Source organism: Onychomys torridus, chromosome 2 (assembly GCF_903995425.1).
Source record: "Onychomys torridus chromosome 2, mOncTor1.1, whole genome shotgun sequence".
NCBI classification, from domain to species: Eukaryota; Metazoa; Chordata; class Mammalia; order Rodentia; family Cricetidae; genus Onychomys; species Onychomys torridus.
In genome coordinates this window covers 60,785,943-60,800,383 of record NC_050444.1, presented here as the reverse complement: position 1 = coordinate 60,800,383, position 14,441 = coordinate 60,785,943, and the positions used below count along the sequence as shown (strand labels likewise).

General features: G+C 38.8%; 1 pseudogene; it reads left to right on the top strand.

Moving 5' to 3' along the window:
* Positions 1-1,791: 1,791 nt before the first annotated feature.
* On the top strand, positions 1,792-13,276 carry LOC118577866 (annotated as a pseudogene).
* Positions 13,277-14,441: the final 1,165 nt, after the last annotated feature.

The window sequence follows — 14,441 nt, the reverse complement described above, 5'->3', positions numbered from 1 at the left end:
GGAAATCTGTTTTCACGTGGCAGAATTTTATTGATTATTACATTAGGTGTTAATCGTTTCTGTCCATTTCTAGGAATAAGGGTTTAGATGATAAATTATACAGTGACAAGATACTAGAGTGATTAAGACCCACAAGGTGTAGTTAGAGTTTTCCTGCCTGGCCCAGTCAGGACAAATCTCTCTTACCCGCCAGTCCCACAGTCGCTCAGACCCAACCAAGAAAGCACACAGAAACTTACATTGTTTACAAACTGTATGGCTGTGGCAGGCTTCTTGTTATCTACTTTTTCTATTTTAAATTAACCCATTTCTGTTAGTCTATACTTTGCCACATGGCTTGTGGCTTACCGGTGTCTTTACACGTTGCTTTTCATGGCGGCAGCTGGCGGTGTCTCTCCCCAGCCTTCTACTTCCCAGAATTCTCTTCTCTCTTGTCCCACCTATACTTCCTGCCTGGCCACTGGCCAATCAGAACTTTATTTACACAGAGCGATATCCACAGCACTTCCCCTTTTCTTTTTTTTTTAAAGGAAGGTTTTAACTTTTACATAGTACAATTACATATAACAAAACAATTATCTAGCAAGAATTACAGTTACAATATTAAAGAAGATATCCTATCTATCTTATATTTGTGAGTCTAAGGTTTTATATCTAACTTACCTTTTACCATAACTGAGGAAATTATAACTATCTAGTCTTCAACCACATCAAAGACCTCAGAAGGATATAATATTACCTGAGAACCAGGAGAAGGATGTAAGCATTTTTTAGGAGTCTTGCAAGAGTAGACAGAGACAGCTGGCAGCCTGGACAGTCACCTAATGTTCCTTTGTAAAGTTGGAGCATGTGTCTTCAGCCCACAGGGCTAGAGTCTCTTGGTCACTTTTTTTAGTGTCCTGTAGAATGTCTGGCAGTTTCCTCTGTGAAGCAGGAACCTGAAGGACCATTTTTTCAAGCAAAGTTCATTACCTTCCTTAAAAAAGAAAAGGGGAAGTGCTGTGGATATCGCTCTGTGTAAATAAAGTTCTGTTTGGCCAGTAGCCAGGCAGGAAGTATAGGCGGGACAAGAGAGAAGAGAATTCTGGGAAGTAGAAGGCTGGGGAGAGACACCGCCAGCCGCCGCCATGAGGAGCAACATGTAAAGACACTGGTAAGCCACAAGCCATGTGGCAAAGTATAGATAAGCAGGAATGGGTTAATTTAAGATAGGAAAAGTAGATAACAAGAAGTCTACTACAGCCATACAGTTTGTAAACAATGTAAGTTTCTGTGTGCTTTCTTGGTTGGGTCTGAGCGACTGTGGGACTGGCGGGTGAGAGAGATTTGTCCTGACTGGGCCAGGCAGGAAAACTCTAACTACAACAAGGGTTGGAATACTGGATCTGAAATAACCTGACTTGGTCAAAATATTGTAACAAACACATCCAGATAAATTTTGTTACTGATGTATACAAGAATTTGTACTCATGTCAAACAAATAATCCTGTACACACTAATAGTCGTCTATGTGCAGTTGTTTACAAAGCCAAACTTGGATTAATACATAGGCATTTGAGATGCTTCCTGTCAGTGTGACAAAATAGCAGATAATAATCAAATGATCATGAGATAGAATTGATTTTGGGGTCACACCCTTGGAACATGTTTGCCTTGTTGCACGGGCTTGTACTCAGGCTGAGCAACATAGTGCTGAGTATGTGGCAAGACTGGTCTGCTCAATGAATGGCAGGCAGGAAGCAGAAGAGAGAAGACAAGAACATCTATGGTCCTATTATCCCTTTCAAAGACATGGCCTCCATAACTCAAGTTCTTTTCATGTGGCCTGTTCACCTGCAAGTTTCACTGCATCCTAATTTAACCTCGGGTGGTGACCAAACCTTCAACATACAAACCTTGTTGGAACATTTAAGAAACACTTCTTATTTCAGAGGTGGTTCCCTGCAGACTCCTGCCATGGATCATGTGATCAGAGGTGCCAGTTCTGTGTTCTGCAGGCATATGAAACATGTTAAGGACTTTATTGAGCAGCACAGATACATTAATGGAATCTTAAAGGACATCATTCATGACACTTCCCATAGCGCTTCCTTCGTGAAAGTGGTCTTTCATGATCCCTTTGGATTTAAGAAGCAGACAGAGCTGTTTGTTGATGCAGATGGAATCCATACTGGACAGTGTAAGGTGGCAGGAAGACCCAGATGAATATTGGCAATGTCTTGTCCTGAGGAGAAGCCTGGGGACAGGGGTAAGCTGGCACAAGCCTCCTGAAACTATGCCATAGTCATCTCCCACCATCTAGAGACCAAGGAGACTGGAGAGAAGCTGCTTTTAGGATCCAAGAAGGTCATTTCCTCAGCCAACAGAGCTATTATTGGTGTGGTAGCCAGTGGGGGCATAATTGAGAAACCTATCTTAAAGTACAAGCCAAAAAGTAGCTACTGGCCACATGTACAAAACGTGGCAATGAATGCTGTGGAACATCCCTTTGGAAGTGTTAACCACTGGCACGATGCGAAGAGATGCCCCTGTTGTCGCAAAGTGGGTTTCATTGATGAGTGCTGGACTGGGCAACTACATGGAACCAAGATGTACAGAAGAAACAAATCGAACTCAGGAGCTAACATAGTATGTCATTTGGCTATCAAAAATAAAAAACTTAAAATTTAAATAAAAAAAGAAGAGGAGGAGGAGGAAAAAAAAGAGGATGAGCATTCAAACGATAGCAACAGCCAAAATATTGTCAACCAGAATAACATATTGTGTGTTAACACAACAAAATATACTAATTATTGTGGTTTAATGGAAGAATAACTAGTAAATATATTTATCATTATAACCACTTTTATAACAGTCTATGGACTAGGGAATAAAGTGTTACAAAGAGGTAAATGTTTTTCCTTGCTCAACTCAACTAAATTAACTTTATAATTAGTCTGCATTCTCTATATGTGAAAAAACATGACATCAACATAAGAACACATTGACTATGGTACAATCAATAAAGTGGGAAAATAAATAGTTCTATGTTTTTTTTTTTTCTGGAAGAAATTAAACCTTAAATACAAAGTGGTTTTTGTTTTTAGATCATAGTTGTCCAATTCCAGAAAAATAGGCTAATGCATCTGGCCGTGATCTAGAAGTCTACACACAAATAATAAACTAAGACCAGTAAGATAAACCAGGTGGTGGTAGTGCATGCACTACAGACTACAGAGGCAGAGGAAGGAAGATATCTAGCCTGGTCTACAGAATGAGTTCCGGGACAGCCAGGGCTACACAGAGAAACCCTCTCTAGTACCACTATTTCCTCCAAATCCCCCAAAAAGAATAGTATGGTAAACCAGGAAGGTGGGGCCCTCCAAGTTGCAGGCTAGCCAGAGATACACAGGACTTCCCCATTTCAAAACAGACAAATTAACAAAAACACCTGTAGTTGGCATTTTCTTGGGCCACCAACCAGCTCCCAAATAAAGACATGGAGACTTAGTAATTATGAATGCTCAATCTTTGCTTAGGCTTGTCTCACTAATTCTTTTTACTTAACATATTTCTCTTCATCTACATTTTGCCTCGGGACTTTTTATCTTTCTTTCATTCTGTATGTCCTGCTTTCCTGCTTCCTCTGTGTCTGTCTGTCTGGCCCCTGTCATCTCCATGGCATCTCTTTTTCTTCCTTTTTATCTGAGCCTAAAATCCTCCTCCCCTTTGTTCCCCCTGCCCAGAAGTCCTGCCTATACCTTGTCCCTTGCTATTGCCCATTCAGCTTTTTATTAGACTAACCAGGTGACTTAGGCAGGCAAAGTAAACCAGCAACACACCTTTGCATAGTTAAACAAATATTTCATGACAAAAGCCCAGAACAACAAATAAAACAACAACAACAAACAAAAGCAGTAAAACAGGTGTTAGAGAAAACTTTGGAGTCTCAGTAAATATGAGACAATTATTTAAAAGTACTAGCTGGAAGAAGTGATTTATCATTTATAAAAATACTAAAATTTCCCTTGACTTGACGTTTTACTTTGTGCCTTAGTGCATCATTTTGGTAAAGGAGGTAGCAGCCAAAATAATAGAATATTTCCTACACAAGTATTTTTATTTATGTTTACTTACTTTTAAATTAATTTTATTTATAAGTGCTGGTCAGTTTGTCTTCATATTTGTGTCTATATGTGGGTATGTACAAATGTGAGTAGAGATGTAATGAAGATGGGAAGATACATCCAATCCTTTTGGAGCTGGGATCCAAGCTCTGATCTTCATGACTGAACAGGAAGTTCTCCTAACCTCTGAGCCATCTATCTAATTCTCAAAGTATTTTAATATCCACTCTGTAAAATACTATCCAGCTTGCCTCTTTACGTCTATTACTATCTCCTCAAAATCCCTCCACAATCAGTCTGCCTCAATCCTGTCCTTTCTTGAGCTGAGACTTTGCTAAACTGTGAATTATTTTTTGAATGCATTTCTTTCAAATACATTTGTGATTGTCTACATGGTATTTAGGTAAAAATTAAAGTGTCTCTTACCCAAAGGAAGCCCCCCAAATAGTGCCTCCACTCTGTGTGTATGAATGTGTGTATGTGCACATGAGGCTGTGTGTGCATGTGTGTAGTTGGAGAGCTTCTCTCCAGCCCACACCAAGCCCTATTAGTCCAACAACCCACTTATAAAATAAACACACAGACATTCATATTATTTAAACTGCTTGGCCATTAGCTCAGGCCTACCATTGTCTAGCTCTTACTCTTATATTTAGCCCATTTCTATTAATCTATACTTTGCCACGTGGCTCGTGGCTTACCAGTACCTTATGTCTTTTCTCTCATGGTGGTGGCTGGCAGTGTGTCCCCTCAGCCTTCACTTCCCCGCCTTCTCCTCTTCCTTGTCCCACCTACTCTATGCTTCCTGCCTGGCTACTGGCCAATCAGCACTTTATTTATTTTAACCAATCAGAGCAACACATTTGACATACAGAACATCCCACAGCACATGTGTATGCTTGAACGTGTGTGTGTGTGTGTGTGTGTGTGTGTGTGTGTGTGTGTGTTTATGTGAGGATAGAGACTAGAGGCCAGTCAGGGATTTTCCTCATTCACTCTTCATTTTATTATTATTTTGAGAAAGCTTTTCTGACCACCTGAGCTCCACATTCCCTTTGGTTGTTAGGACAGCAAGCTCTAGACACCCACCTGTCTGCTCCTGCAGCTCAGGATTTCAGGTTCCTACTACAATGCTGCATTAACTTTAGATTCTTGACTCTTCTCTGTTATTTCTTTGCTTTTTTGATGTGTCCATCTCTTGTAGTTAGAGGAATGCTCCAAGAGAACACTGATTTTACTTAGTTCACAGTTATTTCTCTGTAACACGTTGATATTAAATATAACATGCTGGATATTTTAATCTTTATAATAATTACAATGATTTCATTTGTTAGTTACATTTAAGAAAGGGGACTGTTTTGTTTTTGTATTTTTGAGCACTATTATTAAAGGACCAAGTTAAACAGATGGCAATTTATATAAATAGACTTTATATGAACAACTGCTACATTGAAGTGCACTGAATTTCACAATACTTTCAGTAAAAATGTTCACTCAAAGACAGTCTGTTTGTTAATATCCATAAATCATCAATTACTTTGTGTTCTGTAATCTTTGCAATAAATTGTTACCATATAATGAACATCAGGAGAGTACAAATGGAAACACTTAGTTTGCACTAAACATTAAATTCTCAGCACTAAATGAGAACTGGGACTACATGAACCCTGAGAGGCTGCAAAACAGATCAGCCAGTAACTGACTTCTAAAGCCTTACGTTCTCCCATCACTCCAAGCCAGTGGTTTTCAGACCGTGGGTCAACCAATGGAAAACATGTATTTCTGATGGTCTTGGGAACCTCTAATAAATTTATTTTTGTTGCTACTCCATATCTGTAATTTTGTTATTGAGCAGTGAGTGGCTTGGTTCCTAAGGCCATCAGAAATAAATGTTTTCCATTGGTTGCGACCCATAGGTTGAGAATCACTGCTAGTTCCCCTCCTCTTTTTCTAAATCTATAGTTCAAAGGTGTGTAACAAATGCAGTTGAACACACAGAGAAGAAAATGAGAAGTGGACCAGGTGTCAAAAATCTTTGTTGTTAGAATTCCTCTTTTAGTGTATTTTGATTTCTCCCCTTCTATTTTTCTCCTTTTTGTTCAAGATGTTCCGTTTTCACTCATTTGTCCTTTCCAGATCCCTGATGAACTCTCTCTCTCAGCTCTCAGCAGGGCCTTTTGAAACACAGAAGTGAAATTGTGCAGGAGGTTGATGCATTAAAAGTTAGAAATGGCAGGCAGCCAGGGAGCTGTCCCTGAGCGACAGACTGCCTACAAAAGGACATGGACCTTTTGTAGAACAGGACAGGGAGGTAGCATTCTGTAATCAAGCACGAAGGAGGCAAAGAGTTGCCATGCACCTTGCAGCCTTCTTTGTGGAAGGTCACGCATCTCAACTGTCTGAAGATTTACCAAGCATCAAACTCCGGAGCTAGCGCTCTGATCTTTGGCTCTGTATTTTCCATGATCCTTACTCAAAGGCACAGAACTGTCACTACAAGGCACTTCACTTTCTCACTTCTAAGTCGTTATTGGTCAGGCGCCCTTCTCTGATGAGATTTGTTTTGACAGTCTTGTCCTTAGAAAATTTTAGTCAGTTCGTCAGATCAGTTCCTTGGGCCCTTTCTACTCCATAGATCCCCAAGTCTCATGCTGTTTGCCTCTTCTGCAACCAGACAATCCTTGCAGTATTTTGCTGTCACAGTCTGGGAGTCAAGTCATGGTACAAGGACTTGTCTCTCTATGTGTATATGTGTATTTCTTTACGACTCACTTTAAAATCAGATAATTAGTGGGTTATTAAAAAGTTAAAAACACATGATGGGAAACAAGTAGGGAGAGCAGGGAGCCAGAAGGAGGTAATGGAGATAGATTTCACTGACATATGTTGTACATATGTATAAAACTTTTCAAAGAAAATTAAAATACTGGTAAAGAACTATCACATCCAACAAAATAATGACAAATGAGCTATGATTTGAGGCTCAGTGTGAATTATGTTGTTCACATGATTACTGAATAGTTCATTTTCAGTTATCTTATGCTTGCTCTTGAAGAAACCCAACAAAATGTTAATTAGTTAATATTGTATACACATTAACTAACTAATTAATTAATATTGTACAATATATTAGAAAATCACAAATGCCGTAGGAAGAATTAGAAAGCTGACTTCCTAGGTGTCCGTGCTAATTGACAAAGTGGGTTTTCGCTGATGAAATGATATTTTGAGAGGGGTTCCATCCTTATCTCAGATTTTAATCTATCAGGATGTAACTCAGTAAGAGCAAGGATTTATAATTTATTTATTTATGTTTTACATCCCTACAGCAGTTTCTTCCCCGTCTCCTCCCAGCCCCCACCCCTCCAGTATTGACTTCTTTGTTCGTCTTCAGCAAAGGACAGGCCTCCCATGGGTATCAACCATGCACAGCGCAGCAAGGCAGCTTTTCTATTAGGACTGGTCAAGGCAACCCAGCAGGGGGATTTGTATTTTGTCCTACTCTAATCATAGTGCTCAGAAGACCATAGAGTCATGCTGATGAATACATTTTTCCTTATTTGGTAAATTAAACCATATTTTCTTCTATATTTCCTTTTAGAAGGGGATCAAGTCAGTAGCACACTCACCTAATCCAACCAAAATTATTACATTAAAATGTGCTGCTAAAAGGTTAATAATTATCTCATCCAGTGTATCAGCTAACTACATCATTTCTTTATCCAATATCAGAGTTTTTTTTCTTAAAAACAAAGGATTTTTTAAAAAAGATAAAATTGTATAATGGTAGCAGGAAGCCCTTAATCCTTCAGTTGAGTTTAGTGTATCCTATATAACATTTGGGAGGATATTTCTACATTCATACCACAAATATTCATTTTTCCCATGCATTTTGCCTTAAATTCTAAAACTTGAAAAAAAGTTTGGATATTCTTGCCAAACTGATCATTTTGGCATCTGCTTCCCAGATGTGTGACTTACATATAAAATTGAGAGCAAAGTAGAAAGGCAAAAAGCTCTTGAGGACGCAGAGATTAATAGGCTTGTGACCATTGCACCTCCCAGTTATTAATTTAGCTTGCTCTAGCTCAGTGGTCAAGGTGGAGCACTTCCACTCTGTGCAGCTGAAGCCTGGTTTTGATTTCAAGAAGTATAGAAAGGTCAGAGGAGCAGGAGGGCCAGTTGAAGACCATCAAATGGTAGAAAGGGGGTGAATGTTAAGGATTGAGAAAATGCATAAATGCTTTGTTTGCTTCTCAGTGTGACCCAAATTCATGTATGCTTGCAGGAAAAAACAAAGGTGTATTCTTTTTACGATTAAACTTTCTGAAGTACATCTGGGGTCATTGCTGTTTTGATTCTTCTATGAGTGGTACCTTGCTGTAGGTGATGGGTTTAAACAAGAGACAGTTTTCTCTTTCTGAGCTTTGGATAGTATTAAATAAAATGCAAAGAAAAACAACCTATTATTTGTGCTTTGTACCATGAATACCTATCCTTTTCATGGCTCACTTCTCAGAATTTCAGGCCTGCTAATGCAGACTGCTTCTCTGAAGGGCAACCAGAGTGGTTAGAGAGAGACACTCATGAAGCTTAGGGCAGCTTTGGCTCCCCTTCCTGTCCTCAAGTACTGAAGAGGATTGAGGTGGTCGACATACAGACAGTAAATGAGCATTTATTTAATATATTCTATAAACTTGTGTAGAAAACTACAGCATTTAATATGCATGTGCAAAAATATCTGGGAGCTGACAGTTATGACTGGAATCTAGAAAGTTCTAATATGTTCTTGCTTTGAGCTCACTCCATGCCAAATGGTGTTTCTTGGATGGCTGTCCCATCTTCAGGAAATGGGACCTAGCTAGCACAAATGGGTTACCTTCAAATGTTGTGTCATGGTTTCCACAGTAATATGACAATCTTCTACCACATTCTCTGGTTGCCATCACTATCAGATCTTCCCACCATGGTGATTGCATACTCTGTGGACTGATGAGCCAAATAAAATCTTTGTCCTTTTCAATGGTTTCTGCCGTGTATTTTGTCCACAGTGATAGAGAACTAACATAGCAGATATTTCCACTTTGATATATGGCATTAGTTTTTTTTTCCTTTTCTGGAGATAAAATTTGTATGATATCAGATGTGAGGGCCAATTTACTACATAAGTCATAAATACTTGGCTTTTTGATAATATATTTCCACAGAAATTATTGCTATTCTATGCTACCCATTATTCATTGATATCTATTCCTCAAAATTCTTTACTCATTGACTGTTCTTATTGGTTTTATATCATGAAATTTGTTTGTAAAATGTACAAATAAACTTACAAACAGTGCAGTTAACTATGTATATAGGATATACAATGCTTAGGTTATTCCTTACATTTAGAATTTTCAACTATGGAATATTAAGTTAAATGTAATTTTAAGATAAAAACATATTTTGAAATTCAACTTTTAAAACAACTTTTAAAACTATAATATAAGCCTTATAAATTTTCAGTGGTTTATATCTTTTACCAGGGTTATATAGATGTACACGCTTAAATCAAATTGTCATGAGATGCTTAAGACACAACCAGTGGATTTGGGCTGAGTAGAGTTGGAATTTAAGACACCAAAATTTTAGCAGGATGAAGTTTTCTCCAGGATCTTCTAGGCCTCAAACAGATATCAAAGGCAAAATCCATAAGGAAAGAGGAGGGCTGCATTTGGTATAGGCAAAGAATTTAAATTTGAGGCAGTTAGAGAGGCAGAGTAATCACAAATCTTGTACTAAGGAATGGTGTAACTAAAGAAAATTCATGAGACAGTTTCAGAAAAGGAGTTGGGGAAGGACAAAGGTATTTCTGGGAGAGACTAGGAAAGATAACCCTGGTGGCAATCCATGGGAATGGAATGCTCTACCATAACTCCCAGCATGCAAACCAAGTTGCAGTGTTTAAAAAGTTCCTTGGCACTAGCTATGCATGAATTGTGGTTCCTGGTGTCCTGCTCTGCTGTTTCAATCTTCCTTTGTGAATGCAGCTTCAGCTCTGCTATCTTTCCCTGGACTAGTTCTGGAAAATAGAAATTTTTCTTTTTTGTGTTTATGACATAGTCTTTTGGAAATCAAATCATTTGCTTCATTTCATTAAATTAATATGTAAGTTAATTAGTATGTATTGACCCCAATAATTTCATTTTGAGTACAGTTCACATACATAAAGATGCTATAATATTTATTGAAGTAAATTCAAGGTAAAAGCATAGATTTTTCTAAATGAAAAAAAAGTAAAGAGAAAAATACTACAGAGCCAAATCTTTATAGCAAAACAAACGAACCTTTTTGTCTTATCCAAAGTGCATATCTGAAATAGAGCTTCAGAGAATATATTATAAAAGGCATGCAAACAATATAGATGTTACAGCTTCAACAAAAATGATATAAAGCCCCAAAGTGGCTCACTCATCACTTTTGAGAACGCTGTCATTGGATGACCCTGTCATCATGTTATCACAAATTCTATGTTCATTGCTTTTACTCAGGTTAGAAGTTGTGAATAAACATGGAGAAATGCTGGTGGTGTTGGCTGCCCAGAAATCCTCAGGCCTTTAAACTCACAGCCTTGAGCCCTCTTTCTTACCTAGTCTCTTGGGGTCTGTAGATTGTAACATGATTGACCTTTACTTTACAGCTAATATCCACTTATAAGTGAGTATGTACCATGTTTGTCTTTGTGAGTCTAGGTTACCTCACTCAGGATGATTTTTTTCTAGTTCTGTCCATGTGCTTTCAAATTTCATGATCTTATTGTTTTTAACAGATGAGTAATCCTTCATTATATAATGTACCACATTTTCTTTGTTTTTTCTTTTTTTTTTTCTTTCAAGACAGGGTTTCACTGTGTAGCTTTGCACCTTTCCTGCCTGGCTCTGCCTCCCAAGTACTGGGATTAAAGGCGTGCACCACCACCACCCGGCTCTTTGTTCTTTCATTGAGAGACATCTAGCATGTTTTCAGGTCTGGTTATTACAAATAATGCTGCTATGAACATAATTGAACAAGTGTTCTTGTTGTATGATTACGTATCCTTTGGGTATATGCGCAAGAGTTGTATAGCTGGGTCGTGAGGCAGATCAATTCCCAATTTTCAGAGAAATCACCATGTTGATTTTCAAAGCGGTTGCACAAGCTTCCACTCCTAACAGCAATGGAAGAGTGTTTCCCTTGCTACACATCCTCACCAGAATGAGCTGTCACTTGTGTTTTTTATTTTAGCCATTCTGACAGATGTAAGATGACTTCGAGTTATTTTGATTTACATTTTCCCGATGGCTAAGGAAACTGACTATTTCTTTCTTTTTTCTCTTAACTTTAAAAAAATATTTATTTTTCTCTCATACATTGTATTATAATCACAATTTCTTCTCCCTCCACTCTAAGTCCCTGCCCCCCCCCCAACTCCCCTGTCCCCCAGATCCATTGTTCCTCCACTTCCCTTTGAAGAAAAGCAGGCAGCCCAGGGATATCAACTGAACATGGTGTAGCAAGACATAATAAGAGTAGGCATAAATATATCAAAGTTGTATGAGGCAACCCAGTAGGATGAAAAAGGTCCCAAGAGTAGGCAAAAGAGTCAGAGACACCTCTCATTCCCACCATTCAGAGTCCTACAGAACATTTCTTTGTGTTTCTTGGCCATTTGAGAATCTTCTGTTGAGAATTATCTGTTTAGATCTGTACCCCATTTTTAAATCAGATTATTTGGATGCTTGATGTCTAATTTCTTGAGTTCTTTATATATTTTGGAAATCAGACCTCCATCAGATGTGGAGTTGGTGAAGATCTTTTTCCAAAAAAGGATGACCCCAGCTAAGAGTCCTAGCAGTAGCAGATATGTAGGCTGAACCGGTCATCTCCTGTGACCAGGCAAATCTTCAAGTGGAGGGATTAGGATATAACCTTGGACCTACATTCTGTCCTGCCTATGACATGTGCTGGGTTAAGAGTGGTTCAGAGATTGTGGAAGTCACCAACCAATGACTGGTCCAGCCTGAGACCTATGCCACAAGAGTAAGCTCATCCTTGACACTGCCTAGACTACCATAGCCCGGAGGATGGATGGCCCAGAGACCTAAGATAGAACCAAACACCTTTGGGAAAAAAAAATGTGAATGTCATGATGCCTAATGATATTCTGCTATTCTCACAGATTGGTGCCTAGTCCAATTGTCATCAGAAAGGCTTCATTAAGAAACTGCCGGAAACAGATGAGAAGACCCACACCCAAACATTAGGTGAATCTCAGAGAATTCTATTGAAAAGGAGGAAGAAGGATTGTAGGAGCCACAGGGGTCAAGGACATCACAAGGAAATCCACAGAATCTACTAACCTGGACTCACAGAAACTCAGAGTCTGAACTGACCACCCAAGATGTTGCATGGGACCGACCTAGGCCCTCTACATATATATGGCAGTTTTGTAGCTTGGTCTTCTTGCTGGATACCTAACAGTGGGAGCTGTGGTTGTTCCTAATGCTTTGGCTGGCTTTTGGAAACGTAGTCCTCATATTGGTTTGCCTTGCCAGCCTTAACACAAGGAGAAGAGCTTAGTCTTACCACAATGTGATATGACATGTTTTGTTCATATCCATGGGAGGCCTGCCATTTTCTGAACAGAAACTGAGGAGGAGTAAATCAGAGGGAGGGCTAAAGGGAGGTGGGGGGGGGAGGGAATGGGAGGTGAGGAAGGAGGTAAAACTGTGCTAGGGTTATGAAATAAATGACTAAATTTAATTGAAATAAATAAAAAATAAATAAACCAAAAGCTCTATAGCTATAGTCATTGAGAACTAGAGAATTATGGTTGCAGGGGCTGACATTCAAGGATTATTGCAGTTACTATTGCTGCTGCTGGTCTGCAATCTAGAAGGCAGTGTCATGGCCTGAAGTGTCAGGCCGCTGACGCTTCTCCTCTTTGGCAGCTCTCTGGAGTCGTGCCTTTCTTGATTCTTTACCACTTCTTCTCATCTTCAGTCTTGACTACGTACAGCCCTTTCCATTTGCTCTCCGCGCTTGCGTTGACTCCCTTAGTGGTTTTTGTTCATATGCAGAACTCTTTGATTGCCCACTATTCTAGTGACCCAGAGGCTTACAGACTTGGGGTAGTTAGAAATTTATGAGATAAACAATCTAATAAAAGTCAAATAATCAAGTACTAGATCATAACCAGGAAAATGGTCCAAATCAATATAAAAACCACCATAGAAATAAAAAGCACATCAAAAGAGATGGACATAGGTGAGGACATCTTTGAAGGTCTATACATGCTACACTCAAGATTTCTAGGTAAATTAAATAGAGGCTAGAAATTCCAAAACTTGAAACGTGTAACAAAAAGTACTTGTGCAGAACATGATCAAGATTTCCCAAATTCACTTAAAGATGCTATTTTTCATGTGATTCAAACAACTTGAATGAATTACAGCTACAACAACTAGGAATTTTCTGCACTAGGTATGCCCATGATACCAACACTCCAGCAAGTTGACTACAAAACACAAACCTGTTTTGCAGCATTACTTAAGAACAAAGCAAATATCTGAATTACTATTTGAATAAAGAATCCAAGAGTGTAGCAAAATATAAATCTATTACAGATATGCAGGGTTTATTCAAGAAATGCTGAAGTGGTTCACCATTATTAAATCCATTTGTATATCATATGTTAATTTGGCTAATAAAAATCTTATAATCATGGCTGGGGATATGGGTCCATGGTTGAAACAGTTGCTCTCCAAGCATGAAAATCAGAGCTCAGACTTCCAGCTTCTATTGAGAGCCAGGTAGGTATGGTAGCCTGCCTGTAATTATAGCCTCTGAAGGCAGAGAACAGGGATTCCCCCAAGCAAGATGGCTAGTAAGACTAGCATACCATATGTGTATGGGTTTCATTAAAGACACACCTCAATAAAAGAGAAGAGTAACTGAGAAACATCAGCTTTAGGCCTCCACATGGCTGCAAACACAAGTGACTATGCACCCTCACACATGAATGCCCATATACATGCAAAAAGAAAAGCATGTGCAACACACACACACACACACACACACACACACACACACACACACACACACACGCTACATGCATGCAAACTAAAGAGAATGGACTTCCCTTCCCATGCATGACCATATTCATGCAAACAGAAGTGCATGTGCAGACCCACACATGCTCAGCCACATGCATGCACACCATACACATACGAAAATGGAAAAGAAAAATATCATATGATCAAATTACTAGAAAGTGCAAATATTTTGATGAAATCTTAAACCCATTTCTTTTTT